Consider the following 18,225-nt stretch of genomic DNA (forward strand, 5'->3'; position numbering starts at 1 on the left):
AAAAAAAAAAAAAAAAAAAAAAAAAAAAAAAAAAAAAGAAAAAAACTGAGAGGAAAAAAAGGCACATTGAACTTGCAAAAATATTTTCAATTTTGATAGAACCTGAAAGTAAGGATAGCAAATACAGCTTTCATTTTTCTTCAACCACACACAATATTTAAAAAGCATAAAGAGCTTGGCAAACATGTTTTGATTCAACAGATGCATAGCTTCTCAAGTTCTGCTGATTAAAAAAAATTAACATAATGAAATGTGCATTCCATTGATTTTTTGCATTTTCTTGCAATTGATGAGAGAACTTAATGTCCCTTCTAGCCTCTTCAGGTGTTCCCAAAATGAAGATTGTTATCTTAATATATTCTTGTTTCCTGCCAAGGAACATAGTAGACTAGGCCAGAGTCTGTTTTGTGTTATTAAAGTAGAGACCTAGCTTTCCTTTAAATATGGCAATCATCATGAAATCACAGAGTAGACACATCAAGTTACAGTTCTTCAGGCCACCAACAAACATTTACACTCACAGAACCCACCACCACCACTAATATTTCAAAGTCTAAAGATTACATAATAAAATTGTTGTAATGTGACTTTTGCTGTTGAAGTTATCAAATGCTAGGATTACTTAAATTAGTTTGAATTTTCATCATATGCTCAAGTACATAAATTAATAACTCATATTTGATATTTTAATAATATTTATGCAATATTGGTGATTAAAAGTAAACAAATTGAACAAAAGGTATTAAAAATGTAAGATTCAATTTTTAAATTTTATTTAATGAATACAGTTATCAACTGTATAGTTATGAACTATTGGATGGAAATGGGCTATATTACATGCATAATAAATTTATATATGTTCTCATAAAATTGTACCTAAATAATTTGATTTTCAATATCATATACTTGATTTTACTTAAAAATAGCAAAGAAAACAGTTGGTAAATTAATAATATAACATAAGCAAAGATGTTAGACACAATGACATTTCCAGTGTTGCTAAAGGTATGTGAGAAAAACAATAACTGATGCTGGTGTAGTTTTTTTGAAATTAATATTGAAACATGTAAGGAGCTCCAAGTCAATTAGGATTTTAGTGAATAATTTAAATAAAGATGTACCAACTCGGCAATATGTATAATACCTGTAAATATAATACTTAAACACAAATACTAGAAATATTAATTATACATAATTTATATTGGAAAGTCATTTTTTCTTACACACAAAAAAATAATTTAAATGAATGTATTATTTGACACATTAGATGAAGTTGAAATTTCTGCTTGTGTCATGTAATGCAGATTTATGTGATGTTTTGCTGAAGCAGACTCATGTAATGGTTTGCTGAGAGGACAGAGGATGTAAGGAGAGAGTATAAGTAGGACCCAACCGACAGTTTTGAAGCACTTTCATTTCTAGTCATGCAATGCTTCCTTGGTTTCTTCACTTTGTTGAGAGAGGCAAAGCAGAGAACTTCTCCTTGGTTGCTCACAGTGATTCATACTCATTCAGGTGACACCTGGCTGTTTCTACAGGATCCTGTTGATGCTTCTGACTCATGTTTGATGAATTGGACTGTGGGTACCCTGACACTAATAAACTGGAATGCTGGTATCTTGACAACAGAGATTGGAGTTGCCCCAAAGAACTACTTCTATACAGGTTCACATACCTTTGTCCTATTTGCCATCTTTTTTTCTCCTATGTTTGGGCAGTTAGGTAGAAGGGAAGGGACAAAATATTTGAGAACCCTTAGTAAGTAGGTTTTGAAAACCCTAAGCCTACACTTAATATTCCTGAAGATTTAACAAAACCAAATAATGTGTAAAAAAAAAAAGATCATACATAAAGATGCTTATTACAGCATTGCTTATGATATAGGAGAAATTTTAAATTTCTTCATGCATTGTTTGTGCAGTAGGACCCATAAATTAAGTTGATAGTTTAAAAAGAATTCATTTCTACTTAATGAGAGGAAGGGCTGAAGATAAAATAAAAGTAAAATGTACGAGTAAATTGGCATATTTAACAATAATAAAAATTTCATGTAAAATATAGAGAGACATTAAAAGCACTCAGAAATCTATGTATTAATACAGAAAAACCCAGGAAGTTTCCTAGCCTAAAACCTAGTTGAAAATATATGACTTTGGTCTCTATATTTTTGGTATTTATAAAGTAATAATAATATCATCATATTGTGTGTCATAAATTAAATTTGATTAAATAAAAGAAAATCATGCAAATTGTTTACATATCTGATAAACATTATATGAACTATATAATTTGACAAATATTATTAAATTGGACTGGAATTATATTTAGATGATTCATTATACCATCAATAATTTCTATACTTAATAATTAGAAATATTTTATAAAAATTTCATTGTCAGTCACTAAGTTTTAGGATAATTTATTCAGCTGTCCATTTTATTTGGGCTTTATAACTAAATTCTACCGGTCTACTTTGCTGATCAAATTGTTCTAGCTTTGGGTTTGTGGATATTTGTGTTATAATTCCTGGGGACTTTTGACAAGCTACAATTTTGAAATTGTTTTTATGACTTATTTGTTTTCTAAAGATACAGTATAACCCAGAAGCATCTCAAAAATGTTCTGTCTAAAGCTTGAACCTGCATTTTTCCAGTAAGTTTTCCTAAAGTACATAACAGTGGTCTTCAGAAGTGTTAACTAATGGAGGACAAGGAAAGACCGAACACTTTAATAAACAAAGAGAGTTTAAGAAGACACTAAAGTAAATACAATGAGCTATTATGGATAAAATCTTAAACATAAATAAGGATATTAGTAGAAAAAAAGATGTGATATGCATGTTAAGTCATGTTATTTCATTAAGCACAGTTATTCTATTCATTTTAACAAGTGGACTGTATTGACTATATTTGTACAAGATGAAACATTTGAGTGAATATTGTGGAAAGCATTTGGGAACTCTGTGCTCCTAATTATAATTTCACACACACACACATACACACACACACACACACACAGAGAGAGAGAGAGAGAGGTTGAAATAATTATCTAATTAATGAATTCTAGCTTGAGGTTCACTACCCACCCCAGTGGTTTATGTTCCCAAATGAAAGACACACACACACAGCCTTTATATTTTAATATGCCTTAAACAGCACAGTAGCTGGACTACTGCCGAACTTCCATGCAGTTAATCCCAAGTTATTAATTACTAATTCTATGTTCTGTCTTGGCTGCTCTGGACCCAGTTGGGCAGGCCTCTGAGCCATGGTCTCTAGTATCATTCACATAGCAGTTATGCTTTTCTGCCCTGCACTCTTCTCACACATAGAACTTCCCTCTCCTCCACACTCTTTCAGCATGGTTCCCAGTCCCAAACCCGGGAAATCCTAAAATTTTGCTTCTGTCTATATCAGAACCAAATGAGGGCACATCCCCAGATGCTACATGCAGACCTTCTCATAGAAAGAGTATTTTGGAGAACATAATTAGCATTCATACATAATACAAGCAGTTAAGTTTGACTCTTTTTGTCCAATTAAAAAGGCTCTTTTCTCTCAGATGTACATTGAATATAAATATTATGTAAAACATAATGTATTATATACACTTCTAACATCCAGTCCATTATATATTGCAATCAAGATAAAATCTATTACCACCTATCTTAACTAAAAGAGTTTACAAGCTATACTTCAATCATGTTTGATTTTTAACTCATATTACCATCTGAAAACCATCTTTTCAATCTGGACAGTATAAATTCAACTGTGAGACTATCACTAGTCTTCAACCCTGTCAGAGATATGAGAAGGAATTAAATATTACCTGAATATGCAGGAATCACATAGCTTCAAAAACTCACACAATCCACAGAGACAGTGGACTTCCTGGAAAATCTCCAATATTCCTTATAACATTGGAACATCTGTCTTCAGCCTTCTCACACAGAACCATCTGACAGACCTTAAGTGAAGCAGGAATTATTGGCAGAGCTTAACTGTTGACTATCCTGAATTTTTTGTACTTTTTGTACAATATTTTGTCTGTATATGATATTGGGGCATGTCTTGCCACAATTGAAGCAACTCAGCTTGGAGGTAATGATTCTCAATATATTCCTGGAAGTAGAATGAGGTAACTGTAAGGAGTAGACATGTCTCATAGCCAAAAGCTCTTTTAATAATGAAATAACATTAAATGCAATATTCTGTGGATCTCTGATGCTTTTGAAGACAGCATATCTATATACATAGCATAACTAAATTGTCAAACATTGATTATTCTTACCTATTCACTATTTGAATAATCTTGGAAACACTTTGCTGTGTGTAACTAAATTAGAAACTAATATTACCATGAGTTTCTCTATCTGATTATTAACTTGCATTACTTAATCATCCTAAACTCTTTGTAATAGTAGTTATTAAACGGATTGGGTCTAAGTCTTGCATTCTTAAATGAGTTGTAGAGGCACAATTCCTAACTAAGAGAAACAATATTAATTTAAATTTTGTATCAATTGACAAATATTGATACCAATGAAAACCTTAAAACTGTACCAATATACAAATTCTGTACCAATGTAAGAAATAGCCACCATGAGAAGGCACCCAGTGAGTGTGGCCCAGAGGACTGCCCAACTAGGTCTAAAGCAGCCAAGATAGAACATAGAATTAATAAGTAATACCTTGGGATTATTAGGAAGTAGCCCAACTATTGCACTGTTTAAGAAATTAAAATATAAAGGCTGTGTGTGTCTTTCATTCAGGAACCTAAACCATTTAGATGTATAGCAAACCTGACACCAGGATTCATTAATTAGATAATTATTTCAACAGATGTTGCCAAATTTAGGGCATCAATTTGTTGCCAGAATTTCCAACACTAACAAGCCCACATAAAACCATATAATCCAGTTATTATAATTATAAACTGTATGCCTAGAGTGGGCAGACCAAACACTACACTAACTTATTCCCCAGCTATCAGACCCCTTGATACTTGTGGTTTCTTCTGGCCACATAGTTCTAGTTCATCATGGCTTCTTCCTCCTCTTCTTCTGCCCCCTGTCCTTTTCCTCTCATCCTCTTCTGCCTGTCTACCTGTCCCCACTCTCAAACCTCCAGTCCAACCTTTCACTTCACTGACCAATCACAGGTTCTAGCCTTATTGAGCAGTTAAAATGGGGAGAAAGTTCACATAAGATGTCTTGAGTACATGATGGACTGCTCATTGGTGACAATCTCTCTTGAGGAAGAATAATTATCATCAGAATATAAATAGCATCAAGGCGGCCTGAAACATTTTCCCATTTTTGCCCAATTAAAAAATCTCCGTCTCTAGTAAGAATCAATACATAGTAGGAACTATTTTCATGCAATTATGAAAATTATTAAGTATGAATTATATTTATAAATGACCATCCATTATATTTAGCAATCAAGGTAAAATCTTTTAAAGAATATTTTGGAATATAATATAAAGCACAAAGTTAGGACATTTTATGTGTGTGTGTGTGTGTTCCAACTCATACAGTATCCTTTAAAGTAAAGACTACCTGCAAATTTTATTATCTGTCTTCTAATATCATGGTGGTTAGATAAAGAGATAGTAAGTGGAATATTTGGTGATGATAGTAATGGCATTACTTAGTATCTCAGAGCAATAAAAATTATGTTGAAGCGAGGCGGTGGCGGCGTATGCCTTTAATCCCAGCACTTGGGAGGCAGAGGCAGGCAGATTTCTGAGTTCGAGGCCAGTCTGGTCTACAAAGTGAGTTCCAGGATAGCCAGGGCTATACAGAGAAACCCTGTCTCAAAAAGCAAAAAATAAAATAAAATAAAAAATAAATAAAATAAATAAAAATATGTTGAAAATAAAATTTGGAATTACATTCTATAATGTTTGAAATAGGAGGAAAGATTGTCATTTAATAACTATAGAAAGCATGTAAAAATTGACAACTTTCATGAATAGATTAAAAGTGGATCTGACACACAAAAAATCATAGACATCGATATCTAAAGGATATAAAGATGTTTGAGTTTCTTTTAATGCTCATTTTCTTTTAAACCTAAGTGTGTGGGTATGGACACATAAGCTTAAGAGTCTGAGGAAGCCAGGGAGCATTTCAGACCCTTGAGCTGGGTTTACAGAAGTGGGTTGTGAGGCATCTGATGTAGGCTAGGTACCAGACATGTGTTCTCTGTAGTTGGTTTGCCTTAGTGCTGCTTGTATTATAATGTTAATTTTGATCTCCAAAAATGAGTGGGTGGGTTGGGGAGCAGGGCAGGGGAGGGTATAGGGGACTTTCAGAATAGCATTTGAAATGTAAATAAAGAAAATATCTAATAAAAATTTAAAAAAAAGACACTGAGTTTATCCCCAGTTGGTTATGATTGGTGAATAAAGATGCCAGCAGCTAATGGATGGGCAGTGAAGACAGATGCACAAAGTTTAGAATTCTCAGGCTGGAGAGTGAGAGAGGGAAGAAGCAGGTAGATCAAGACAGGTAAAAAACCCAGGAGAGTGAGATCCAGTGCCTGGCCAAGAAAAACACAGAAATAGTAAGCAATCACTTAGGATTAACTGCATGGATGTTAGGAAATAGCCCAGCTACTGTGTTGATTAAGGCATATCAAAATACAAAGGCTGTGTGTGTGTGTGTGTCTTTCATTTAGGAATGTTAAGCATTGAGGCAGGCTGTGAGCCTGCAGACCAGATTTTATTAATTAATTCATTCTGCTGGTGCATCATGTGGTACTAACCCCAGAGCAATGTCCCGAGTTCTGACTCTCTCTTCTCTCTCTCCCTCTCTCTCTCTCTCTCTCTCTCTCTCTCTCTCTCTCTCTCTCTCTCTCTCTCTCTGTGTATGTGTGTGTGTGTGTTTGTGTGTGTGTGTGTGTGTACATGCATGTATGCATGTCTGTATATGTGGTGTCAATGTAAATATATATGTGCTTGCAAGTGTTTGTTCCTGTATGGGGAATGGAGGGTAGAGTATAACATTGCTTATCTTCCTTAATTGTTCGCTATCTTACTTTTTAAAGTATTTGTAATTAAATTATAGTTCCATCTCTTCAGTCCAACTCTCTCATAAAATCTGTTATTCATTATTACATACAAATAGACAAATATAGAGAGATGTAAATGCATAATTACATAAACAAAAAATTTATAGAGTCCTTTTAGTTTTGTTTGCCTGTATATGATTTTAGGGCCAACAATTGGTCTTTTATAACCAATCGGGGGCTCATTCCTTGGAAGACTAATCCTCTAAGCACCTGTTAATTCCCTGTAGCTGTTCATCTAGGGATGGCCTTCATGGATTTGCTTTGTGAGAATTTTATTGAATGTTTGGGTGTTGATGTTCTCAGTGAAATCTGTCTCAGGTTTTCTTTCTTTGTTGAGATTTTGTATGGTTTAGGTATCACGGTGACTGTGTCCTCATAGCACGATTTGGGTTGTGTTCTTTCTGTTTCTATTTTGTGGAATAGTTTGAAGTATATTGGTGTTAGCTCTTCTTTGAAAGTCTGGTAGAATTCTGCACTAAAACCATCTGGTCCTGGTCTGTTTATGGTTGGGAGTCTTATAACAACTGCTTCTATTTCCTTAGGGGATATGGGACTCTTTAGATAGCTTACCCGATCTTTATTTAACTTTAGGAACTGGCATCTGTCTAGAAAAGCATTGATTACATCTAGACTTTGCAGTTTTGTGGAGTATAGGCTTATGAAGTAAGACCTGATGATATCCTAAATTTCCCCAGTTTCTCTTGTTATGTGTCGCTTTTCATTTATAATTTTGCTAATTTGGATACTGTCTCACTGCCTTTTAGTTAGTTTGACTAAGGGTTTGTCTAATTTGTTGATTTTCTCAACGAACCTACTCTTGGTTTTATTTTTTCTTTATATTCTCTACATTTCTACTTATTTATTTACAGCCTTGTGTTTGACTATTTCATGTTGTCTACTCCTCTTGATTGTGTTTGCTTTTGTTGTTTGAGAGCTTTTAAGTGTATGTTTAAATTGGTGTTATGCTCACAGACAAGGACTTAACATAGCTGTCCTCTGAGAGACTCTACTCAGCAGTTGACTGAAATAGGTACAGATACCCACAAACAGATATTGGAAGGAGGTTAGGGACCCTTATTGAAGAATTGGAGGAAGGATTGAAGAACCTGAGGCTGATAAGAATTTCATAGGAAGGCCAACAAAATCAACTCACCTGGACACCTGGGATATCTCAGAGACTAGCACTAACCAAAGAGTATATATAGGCTGGAAAGAGGCTACATGCAGATGTGCAGCTGAGTCTCCATGTAAGGTACTCCACCAACTGGAGCAGAGGTTCTTCTCAAAAGCTGTTCCTGACTATGGTACCTGTATCCCAACTGAGTTATCTTGTCTGGACTCAGTGGGGGAGGGTGCACCTAATCCTGCAGCATCTTGATGCACAAGGGTGAGGACCTACCAAGGGAGGAAGCCAACTCTCTAAGATGAAAGATGAGGGGATGGGAGCAAGAACTCTGTGAGGGAGACCAGGAGAGGGGCAGCATTTGGGATGTAATCAACCAATCAATCAATAAAGCAAAGCAAAGCAAACAAAACAGAACAAAAATAAATAAATAGAAATATGGCAATGCTTTTACACTCTGTTTTCAGTCAAAGGGACAAAGTTTCTAAAGATTCTGACTTCTGTGTTGAATTCTGCAATGTTTTCTCTTTCTTAAAGTATTATGGAAATGTGGCAGTGTATGTAATGTCTATAGTGGCAATATTGTACCTAAAACATGTGTTTTATAAATATTTCTAAAACATGTAACAGTAAGAAAATTAGAGCTGCCATATCTCAAACAAATGACTTCAGTTCATTCTCATTACATAGTTTTGGAAAATACGGTGTATTGAATATCAATTAATAATAAATAGTAGACCCAGAGACAGCCTGACTCCCAGGAGATCTATCATAATCATGCTCCCCTGATACATGATATAAAAGGGACCCCCACAGGGCTCAGTGCACAAGGGACCTATCCACCCTGCTGTAAACACACCTTCCTTCTGCTCCCACAACCACTGCCAATACACAGAGACAGCCAGACTCCCAGAAGGTCTGCCATAATAAGTATCACATCAGAAGAGAAGTTTCCCTCCCAGAAGTTCTGCTCAAAGCCAGCTTACAGAGTTCTACATTCCTATAAGGACAGAAAGGCTAGAGTTAGAGACAGCAAGTCCAGTAAACATAAGAGATAACCAGATGGTGAGAGGCAAGTGCAAGAACAGAAGCAACAGAAACCAATGTTTCTTGGCAACATCAGAACCCAGTTCTCCTACCATAGCAAGCTCTAGATACTCAAACACACCTGAAAAGGAAGATTCTGACCTAAAATGAAGATGACTGAGAGCTTTAAGGAAGAGATAAATAACTCCCTTAAAGAAATACAGGAGAACACACTTAAACAGGTGGAAGCTTTTAAAGAGGAAACCTATAAATCTCTTAAAGAAATACAGGAAAATAAAATCAAACAGGTGAATGAATTGAAAAAAAATAACTATCCAGGATCTAAAAATGGAAATAGAAATAATAATACAATCACAAAGGGAGGCAACCCTGGAGATAGAAATCCTAGGAAAGAGATCAATATTCATAAATGCAAGCATCACCAACAGAATACAAGAAATAGAAGAGAGAATCTCAGGAGTAGAAGATACATCAGAAGACATTGACACAACAGTCAAAGAAAATACAAAGTACAAAATGTTTCCAACCTGAACCGTCCAGGAAATTCAGGACACAATAAAAAGGTCAAACCTAAGAATAATAGGAATAGAAGATAGTGATGTTTCCCAGTTCAAAGGGCCATAAAACATCTTCAACAAAATCATAGAAGAAAACTTCCCTAACTTAAAGAAAGAGCTGGCCATAAACTTATAACCTATAGAACACCAACTAGATTGTACCAGAAAAGAAAATGCTTGCATTACATGATAATCAAAACACCAAATTTACAGAACAAAGAAAGAATATTAAAAATCAGTAAGGGAAAAAGGCCAAATAACATATAAAGCCAGACCTCTCAGAATCACACCTTATATCTCAACAGAGACTCTAAGTCATAAGAATATGGACAGATGTCACAGAGACCCCAAGATAAGACAAATGTCAAGCCAGGCTACTATACCCAGCAAAACTCTCAATTACCATAGATGGAGAAACCAAGATATTCCATTACAAAACCAAATTTAAACAATATCTCTCCAATAATTCAGCCCTACAGAGGATACTAGAGGGAAAAATTCTAACAAATGGAAAGACAGTACACTAGGAAAAAAAAAGAATTAATCATCTCACAACATACTCAAAAGTAGAGAACAACACAAACATAATGCCATCTCTAAGAACCACAATAACAGGAACCAACAATCATTGGTCTTTAATATCTCTCAAGGGACTCAATTCCCCAATAAAAAAGACATGGGCTAACAGAATGGATATGAAAACAGAACCCAGCATTTTTTGCATACAGGAAACACACCTCAATGACAAAAACAGACACAACATCTGAGTAAAAGGATGAAAATTTTTCCAAGAAAATGGTCCAAAGAAACAAGCTGAAGTAGCCTCTCAAATATCAATAAAATAGACTTTCAACCAAATATTATCAAAAGAAATGGAGAAGGACACTTAATGTTCACCAAAGAAAATATCCACCAAAATGAAGTCTCAATTCTGGACATATATGCCCCAAATGCAAGGGCACCCACATTTGTAAGAAACCTACTAAAGCTTAAAACATACATTGAACTTCACACAATAGTGAGAGACTTCAAAACCCCTCTTTCACCAATGACAGATCATGGAAACAGACACTGAACAAAGACACACTGAAACTAACAGAAGTTATGAACCAAATGGATGTAACAGATATATACAGGAAATTTCACCCTAAAACAAAAGAATATACCTTCTTTTTTAGCACCTCATGGTACCTTCTCCAAAATTGACCATTTAATTGGTCACAAAACAAGCCTCAACAAGAAGATTGAAATAATCCCATGCATTCTATCAAATAACGAGGGACTAAGGATGGTCTTTAATAACACAAATAACAACCGACAGCCCACAGATCCATTGAAATTGAATAGATCTCACTTAAAAATGGATGCATTTTTAAGATAGATACCAGGTGCAAATTTTAAATCGGGATGAGATAAACAATCTAAAATACCTGATAACCCCTAAGGAAATAGAAGCAGTCATTAAAGGTCTCCCAACCAAAAGATGTCCAGGCTCAGAAGGTTTTAGTGCAGCATTTTATCAGACATTCAAAGAAGTTCTAATACCAATATTTCTCAAACCATCTTACAAGATAGAAACAGTAGTAACACTATCCAATTTGTTCTATGAACCCACAGTTACACTGGTACCTAACCCACACAAAGCTTCAACAATGAGAGAAAACTTCAGACCAATTTTAAATAATTAATATCGATGAATATTGATGCAAAAATGACTAACAAAATTCTCACAAACCAAGAACACATCAAGACAATCATTCACAATGATCAAGTAGGCTTCTTTGCAGGGATGCAGGGATCGTTCAATATACAAAAATACATCAAATATCCACTATATAAATAAACTCATTGAGGAAAAAAATCAAATGATCATCATCTCATTAGAGGATGAAAAGCCTTTGACAAATTATAACACCCCTTCATGTTAAATGTCTTGGAAAGATCAGGAATTCAAGGCACATACCTAAACATAATAAAAGCAGTATATTTCAAACCAACAGCCAGCATCAAATTAAATAGAGGGAGGTTGAAACAATTCTACTAAAATTAGGGAAAAGACAAGGGTGCCCACTGTCTCCTTTTTATTCAACATAGTACTCGAGGTTCTAGCTAGAGAATAAGAAAACAAAAGGAGGTAAAAGGATACAGAACGTAAAGGAAGAAGTCAAGGTATCACTATTTGCAGAAAATATGATAGCTGAAGGGAATTAGAACCCCATAGGAAGAAGAACAATATCAACTAAGTGGAGTCCTCAGAGCTCCCAGGGACTTAACCACCAACCCAAGAGTATACATGCACTGGTCCATAGCTCTTGCTACATATGAAGCATCAATGGGCTGGGTGGCGCTTGGTCCTGTGAAGGCGTGATACCCCATAGAAGGGGGATTGTACAATGTTGAGGCAGGGGTAAGTGGATGGATGGGGGAGCACCTTTTTCGAGGTAAAGAAGAGGGGAATGGGGTGTGGAGCTTATGGAGCGGAGATCAGAAAGGAGAACATTTGAGATTTAAATAAAATAATTTAAAAATGAAATAAAAGAATGAAATGAAATAAAATAATAAATAGTAGCTAAGGTTTCAACCTTTCTATCATTGTCAGGAAAAATCTATGATTGGAACTAAACAAGGAATTGAATGTGTTAGGAATAATTCAATTCATGGTTAAAACTGTTGAGAACAAAGCTGAAGTCACCTGAAGGTAAAAGTTTATCTTGAAATCTTCATTAAAATGTCAAACTACACTAATTCATTCATCAGTCTAGAGAAAGTTAGGCTACAGATTTTCCACATGACTATCTACATTATTAACAACGACCAACAAAATATGACTTAAAAATTCAATTTTTAGGTTTTGTAGAGAACATGTCTAATATCCAATAGATGGATTTATATTGTTGTAGTATATCAAGGCCTAAAATGAAAAACTAATAGCAATAAACCCAGACTCTACAAACCTGAAATTTTAATCCCACCAAAAATGTGAAATTTTATGGTACAAAATCCGATAACTCTGAAGACAATACAATTAGTTTGTTTGTCAAATAACAACAACAACAACAAAAACCCAGAGCTATACATTGCAAAACAAACACAAAACATTAAATACAGCATAACAGTTCAATGAAATGAATACATTCTAGTAAAAGGAAAATAAAAGATTTTGATGCAAATTCAGTGCAGAAAAAAAAACAAAAAAAAACCTATTTAGTCAGGTGTGCTGGCGCACACTTTTAATTCCAGCACTTGAGAGGCAGAGGCAGGCAAATTTCTGAGTTCAAGGCCAGCCTGGTCTACAGAGTAAGTTCAGGGACAGCTAGGGCTACACAGAGAAACTCTGTCTTGAGAAAAAACAAAAAACAAAAAACCTATAAAAATATACCTATCACTTTCCTTTACCTTTTTTCTTAGTAGTCTATTTCCTAGACTGAACCAATAATTTTATATTTGAAAAACCCTAGGGTTTAAACTGTGTTGCCATCCTATTAAAAACTATGTCCAAGCCACTTTGCTGTTAAGACAACACTGCCCACAAAAGATGGTTGGTTATGAATCCTGCCTTCTGGCTTCTTAATACTGGGAAAAAATACAGAAAACCCTGGAAAGAGACAAAATAACACAATCTGCTTTGCTATATTCCCTGTATGTAAACTTACAAACAGTCGGGCAGGGTTTCATTTTATCATCATCATATATATCTATCTCTATCTCTATCTCTATCTCTATCTCTATCTCTATCTCTATCTCTATCTCTATCTCTATCTCTATCTATCTATCTATCTATATATATATCTCCTTTTTTACTGAAATATAATCATTAGCCTCTTACTACTCATTCTCAAGAGAACATTTGCATTCATACATTCCTAAATGTCTGATACTAAAAAATGATCTATTGATGTTTAAGCTTTGCCAAAGTGTCAATTTTTAGAGAATAAAATTTAAATGTATCTACACTGAATCATAATATCCAAAATGCATATTTGACTTGGTTTGCCTGCATTTCCGCATGTTTTATCAAGCAGCAGACAAAAGTAATTAAACCCCAGGAGTTTCTGCTGAGTAACCAGTCTCTTTGAAGCCATGCTGTGTACTACTTAACTCTCCTAGGAGGTGGAGGTGGGGGAACTGTGTAGAAGAGGTGACTACAGAACAGCCAAGCACTTTAGGGTAATATAAAATGAAGTAGCACTAGTAAATGTGAGCCTGTGTTCATCACACCTCCTCGAAGCCAAACGGTAAACAGAAACAAACCATAATGACAGGATACATTTTGGATGCCAGCAGTGTTAGTGACACCTAAGTCAATATGCATCTTGAGGGACTAACTTTCTACAAGTAATCATACATTACAAAGACATCCAAATGTATATTTTACATGCACCGTGAAGTACTTGCTAGTTACATGGGAATATATCTAACTTGAAGAGAGTAGAGTAGTAGCAATAATCTTCTTAAACTAAACAGATTAGACGACCACATAGAATTGAATATCTCAATGTCTGTTGACGGAAAGTCCTGATGAGTTTAATTGGTAGGAAACCAGAACTGTAAATTATAGAACACATGTGAAGGAACTATCATTATAAAACAGTAGTTCTTTGGAACTACACCAGATATTGAGTTATTCTAACCTCACTATAAGCCTCCTGAAGGACTTCAGACTGAAGTTGATCCTGAGTCAATGTTCTGAACTCATTGTCACATTTCATAGAAATGTGACATTTCAGAGAATGAGCCATGAGAGCTCATGCTGATCAACCAAAGTTGTGACCAGTCAAGCTTAAACACGAAATAGGACACTCAAGGAATACAACAGTCTGCATCATAACCCTGCTAAAAACACACTACTCTGCTAGAACACACATTACCAAGTAATAAACTTTCTGCTAAGTGGAGAAAGAGGAAAGAGTCATGTAATTGTTGTAAAATGTGTTTTCAATTGTTTTATTGCTTCAATTTCTATCAAAGCCATTGTTACAAAGTGCCACTTTTATGTGCAATAAGTCAGGAGGCATGAGATAGGTAGGGGTCCTGTTTCAGTCCTTGTATTAGAAAAAAAAAGAAGGGATTATGACTAGCATGTATTTCTAATAACTCTTCCAAATGGAATATATTAAAAATATATATTACTAGAAAGTCATTATTGAACTCAAGTTATAAACATTTTAGATGGTGAACTACTATAATTAAAAGAACATGCTTTAAGCTACTTCACCAAAAAGAATCACTAAGCCATAAACCTGACTGAGAAAGATAAAACATATAAAAAGTAGTAGGAGAAAATAATGAAAGTCTTCTAGTAACAAGATACTGACTGAACTCCTATACAGATTAATAATGATACTGGAGGTATGTGTTTTGAGCTAATATTTTGAAGCATTCCAAAAACAGTTCAAGAGCACTAGCTTAAGTGAAAAGATAAAATAAATGTCTGTGAGTGCAGAAGATAGATTAATTCATGATAATCACTGATTAAAATAAAAATATTTCAACTGTAAACATTTTCCACAGGTATTCTAAAGGGAATAGTCATAGATGTAGATTCGTACACACAATAGAAATTACATGAAAAAATATATTAGTGACAAATGAGAGGGGAGATCTATTTTATTTCTCTGTATAATGAAAACCACTGCACTGTTTAATTATGGACCGGATGTGCCTTGTTAAATATGTGTCTGACCAGAGAAGAGAGAATTTTCAAAAGCATAAAGGTAAGAGTCATTTTAAGATCAAAGTAACTGATTTCAAAGACAATGTGATAAGCAATGACAGTCATTTTAATTAACATCAAACAGTCAAAAGTAAGCAACATTGCCAGCTTTCCCGGTTCTGTTTCTGTCTAGCACTACACAGATCATTCCCCGGCCTGTTTTGATCTGATAAATAAGATATGGATGAATAAGCATAGATATTTTCAACTCTCTTCTATTAGAAAAGAAAGCTTGCACAGTATGATAAAGCACGAACTCAAGTGCTCACAACAAGAGGTGATGGGCTAGTAGAGGTTTTAATAACTGTAGCCTAGATCCATTACACCCTGCAAATTTGCAGCCTACAAAAGGAAGTGAAATGAGGATACATACACAGCTTACAAGTAATGCCTCTAGCTCTTGCATGCAATCATAATGCTTCTTTTAAGCCAACGTTGTACTAAACACTAGGTTTCCCTTAAACCATAATATAATTCCAGAAAACATAGTTGCCAAATACATTGAGTACTGTCAAGTATTACTCATAAAATTACAATATTGAAACCTAGGACAACTATCCATAGACCCATATGTTGTATCCCTCAGGAGGTAAATTGACAGGCCCTAAAGGTAGATGTGTCCATGAACTGTCCCCTCTACTGCTGTTCACAAATTTTACCTTCTGCCATGTAGCCAGCCTCTCATGCCAATTTCTCAAGTCAGTCAGTATAAGAGGGAATTTGAGTGTATGTCTAATTAAGCTGGAGATCATTTGATAAAAAGCTAAAAAGCCATATACATAAAACTCAGGCCACAGAGTTAAAAATGGAGTTAGTTAAGGAATGCCAATAATGTGAACTTAGAAGTTAATTCTTATGGTCACTATCCATAATGGCTCACAAGTACAGTGACCACCTGCATTAGCTTATGTTGCTGGACAGAGAAAGAGAACAGCCACCCATAGTGTACCTTCTATATAACAGGAAACAAATAAATAATAAAAAAGGAGACAAGGTAAGATATGTCTAACATTTCCATTAGTGTTTTAGAGGCTAAATTCATAAACAATAAAGTCTGCATGAATCAAAAATATATACAAAATTTTTGACATATGTGTTATATGAAGATCTGCAATGTATTAGGAAATCAAAATAAATTTGGTGTAAACATTTGATCTATTTAAACTATTATAGAACCTCAAAAGAATACTTCAAACTTCGTTTTTTAAAAGTAAAAATACTGTTTACTTGAATGCTTAATGGTCTATCCAATTTGACTGGATTCAGAGGCAATCAGATGGCTGATAAAAGACTATTTCTAGGTATGTCTATGAAGGTGTTTCTAGGAAAGACTGGCTTTAGAATCCATCAACAGAGTAAGAATGGCTCATGGTCCAAGCAAGCAGCATGCACTCGGCAGAGGGAAAGGTCAACAAAGTTAAGAGAACAAGTGTGCACCTTCTTCTCTGGAGCAGTGATTTCAGTTTCTAAAGCCTTTGGGTAACAGAAGTCACCTTATTCTCAGTCCTTTGATCTCCAACTGGAGTTGTATCTTCATATGCCCTCTCTGAGAATGTTGGACTCATGCTGAGACATGCCCTCATTTCCCTTACTTGGCAGTTTGCAAACTGCATGTCCACATTAACCATGAGATCAAGATTTTCTTTGTCTTTTGTTTTGGGATGCCTGCTTATAACAATGTTTAATTTCCCTAAGGACAATCAGCAATCTTGTGAACGATTCCTACTGCATCCAGCAAGGGAAGACTTGAATCATGGGACAGAGGTAAATAAAAACATCATTAATTTTGGTTTCATTAACTCTGTTCTGAGAATCATCAGAGTAAACAGTCTCAGGTACACACATGAGAATCTGAATTTTATAATATTGCAGATTAGCTTAACAATAGCTAACTTTCTTTAGCCTATTGTGTTAAGTTAGGGGTATTTCATAAACTTTACTTTTGTTCATTTTCAAAATTAAATGGCAACATATGATAACATTTTCCACAATCTGTCGATGAAATTTGTCTTTTAAAAATACAGTCAAGTGTTCTTTACCCAAAATACCTGAGCTCAATCCATATGTATACAATGACCATCTAGATGACTAAATGACTTGTTCTCTATAGTTGGTTAGAGTCATTTTCACCTGTAATTTAGCCATTGTGTAGTTACACAAATTGTGGGCAAATAGCTACTTTCTGCATTAAACAACATTAGAAAAATGCCATGTTGCAATAGGAATCAGCCCAATGGTCTTTAAGTCTTTGGAATTCTATAATTGTACATCTGTCCCTGTGGCTCAACTACAAAATAGGTCTGTCTGCAAGTAAGTGTAGAAATGTTAGCTCAACCCATTAGGTCCCTAGAAGATAAGAAATATCTATGTCAGAATTTTTGTCAATTAGAATTTCAAGACTCACTTCATCTTAGAGAGTGAAAGTTTCACTTAGGAGGGAAAATAATTTACTCATTGTCACACAAGTCCTTAAACATACAGGTATGTATGTGCTCATTTACATGCTTGTGCCTTGACTTTCTACTACTCCTAGTTCACTGTTCATCATACTATTGCATCCAATGGGAAAAACTATCCATTGTTGTCACTAATCTACCAATCATTTCTTTTCTGTTATTGACACAAAGGCAAACTAGTGAGAAAGGTAATGTACTGGAGTCCCTCACCTGTCTGCATCCACGCTTTTCCTCTCACTGGATTGCCTCATCC

The sequence above is a fragment of the Mus caroli genome, chromosome 8 (assembly GCF_900094665.2).
Source record: "Mus caroli chromosome 8, CAROLI_EIJ_v1.1, whole genome shotgun sequence".
Lineage (NCBI taxonomy): Eukaryota > Metazoa > Chordata > Mammalia > Rodentia > Muridae > Mus > Mus caroli.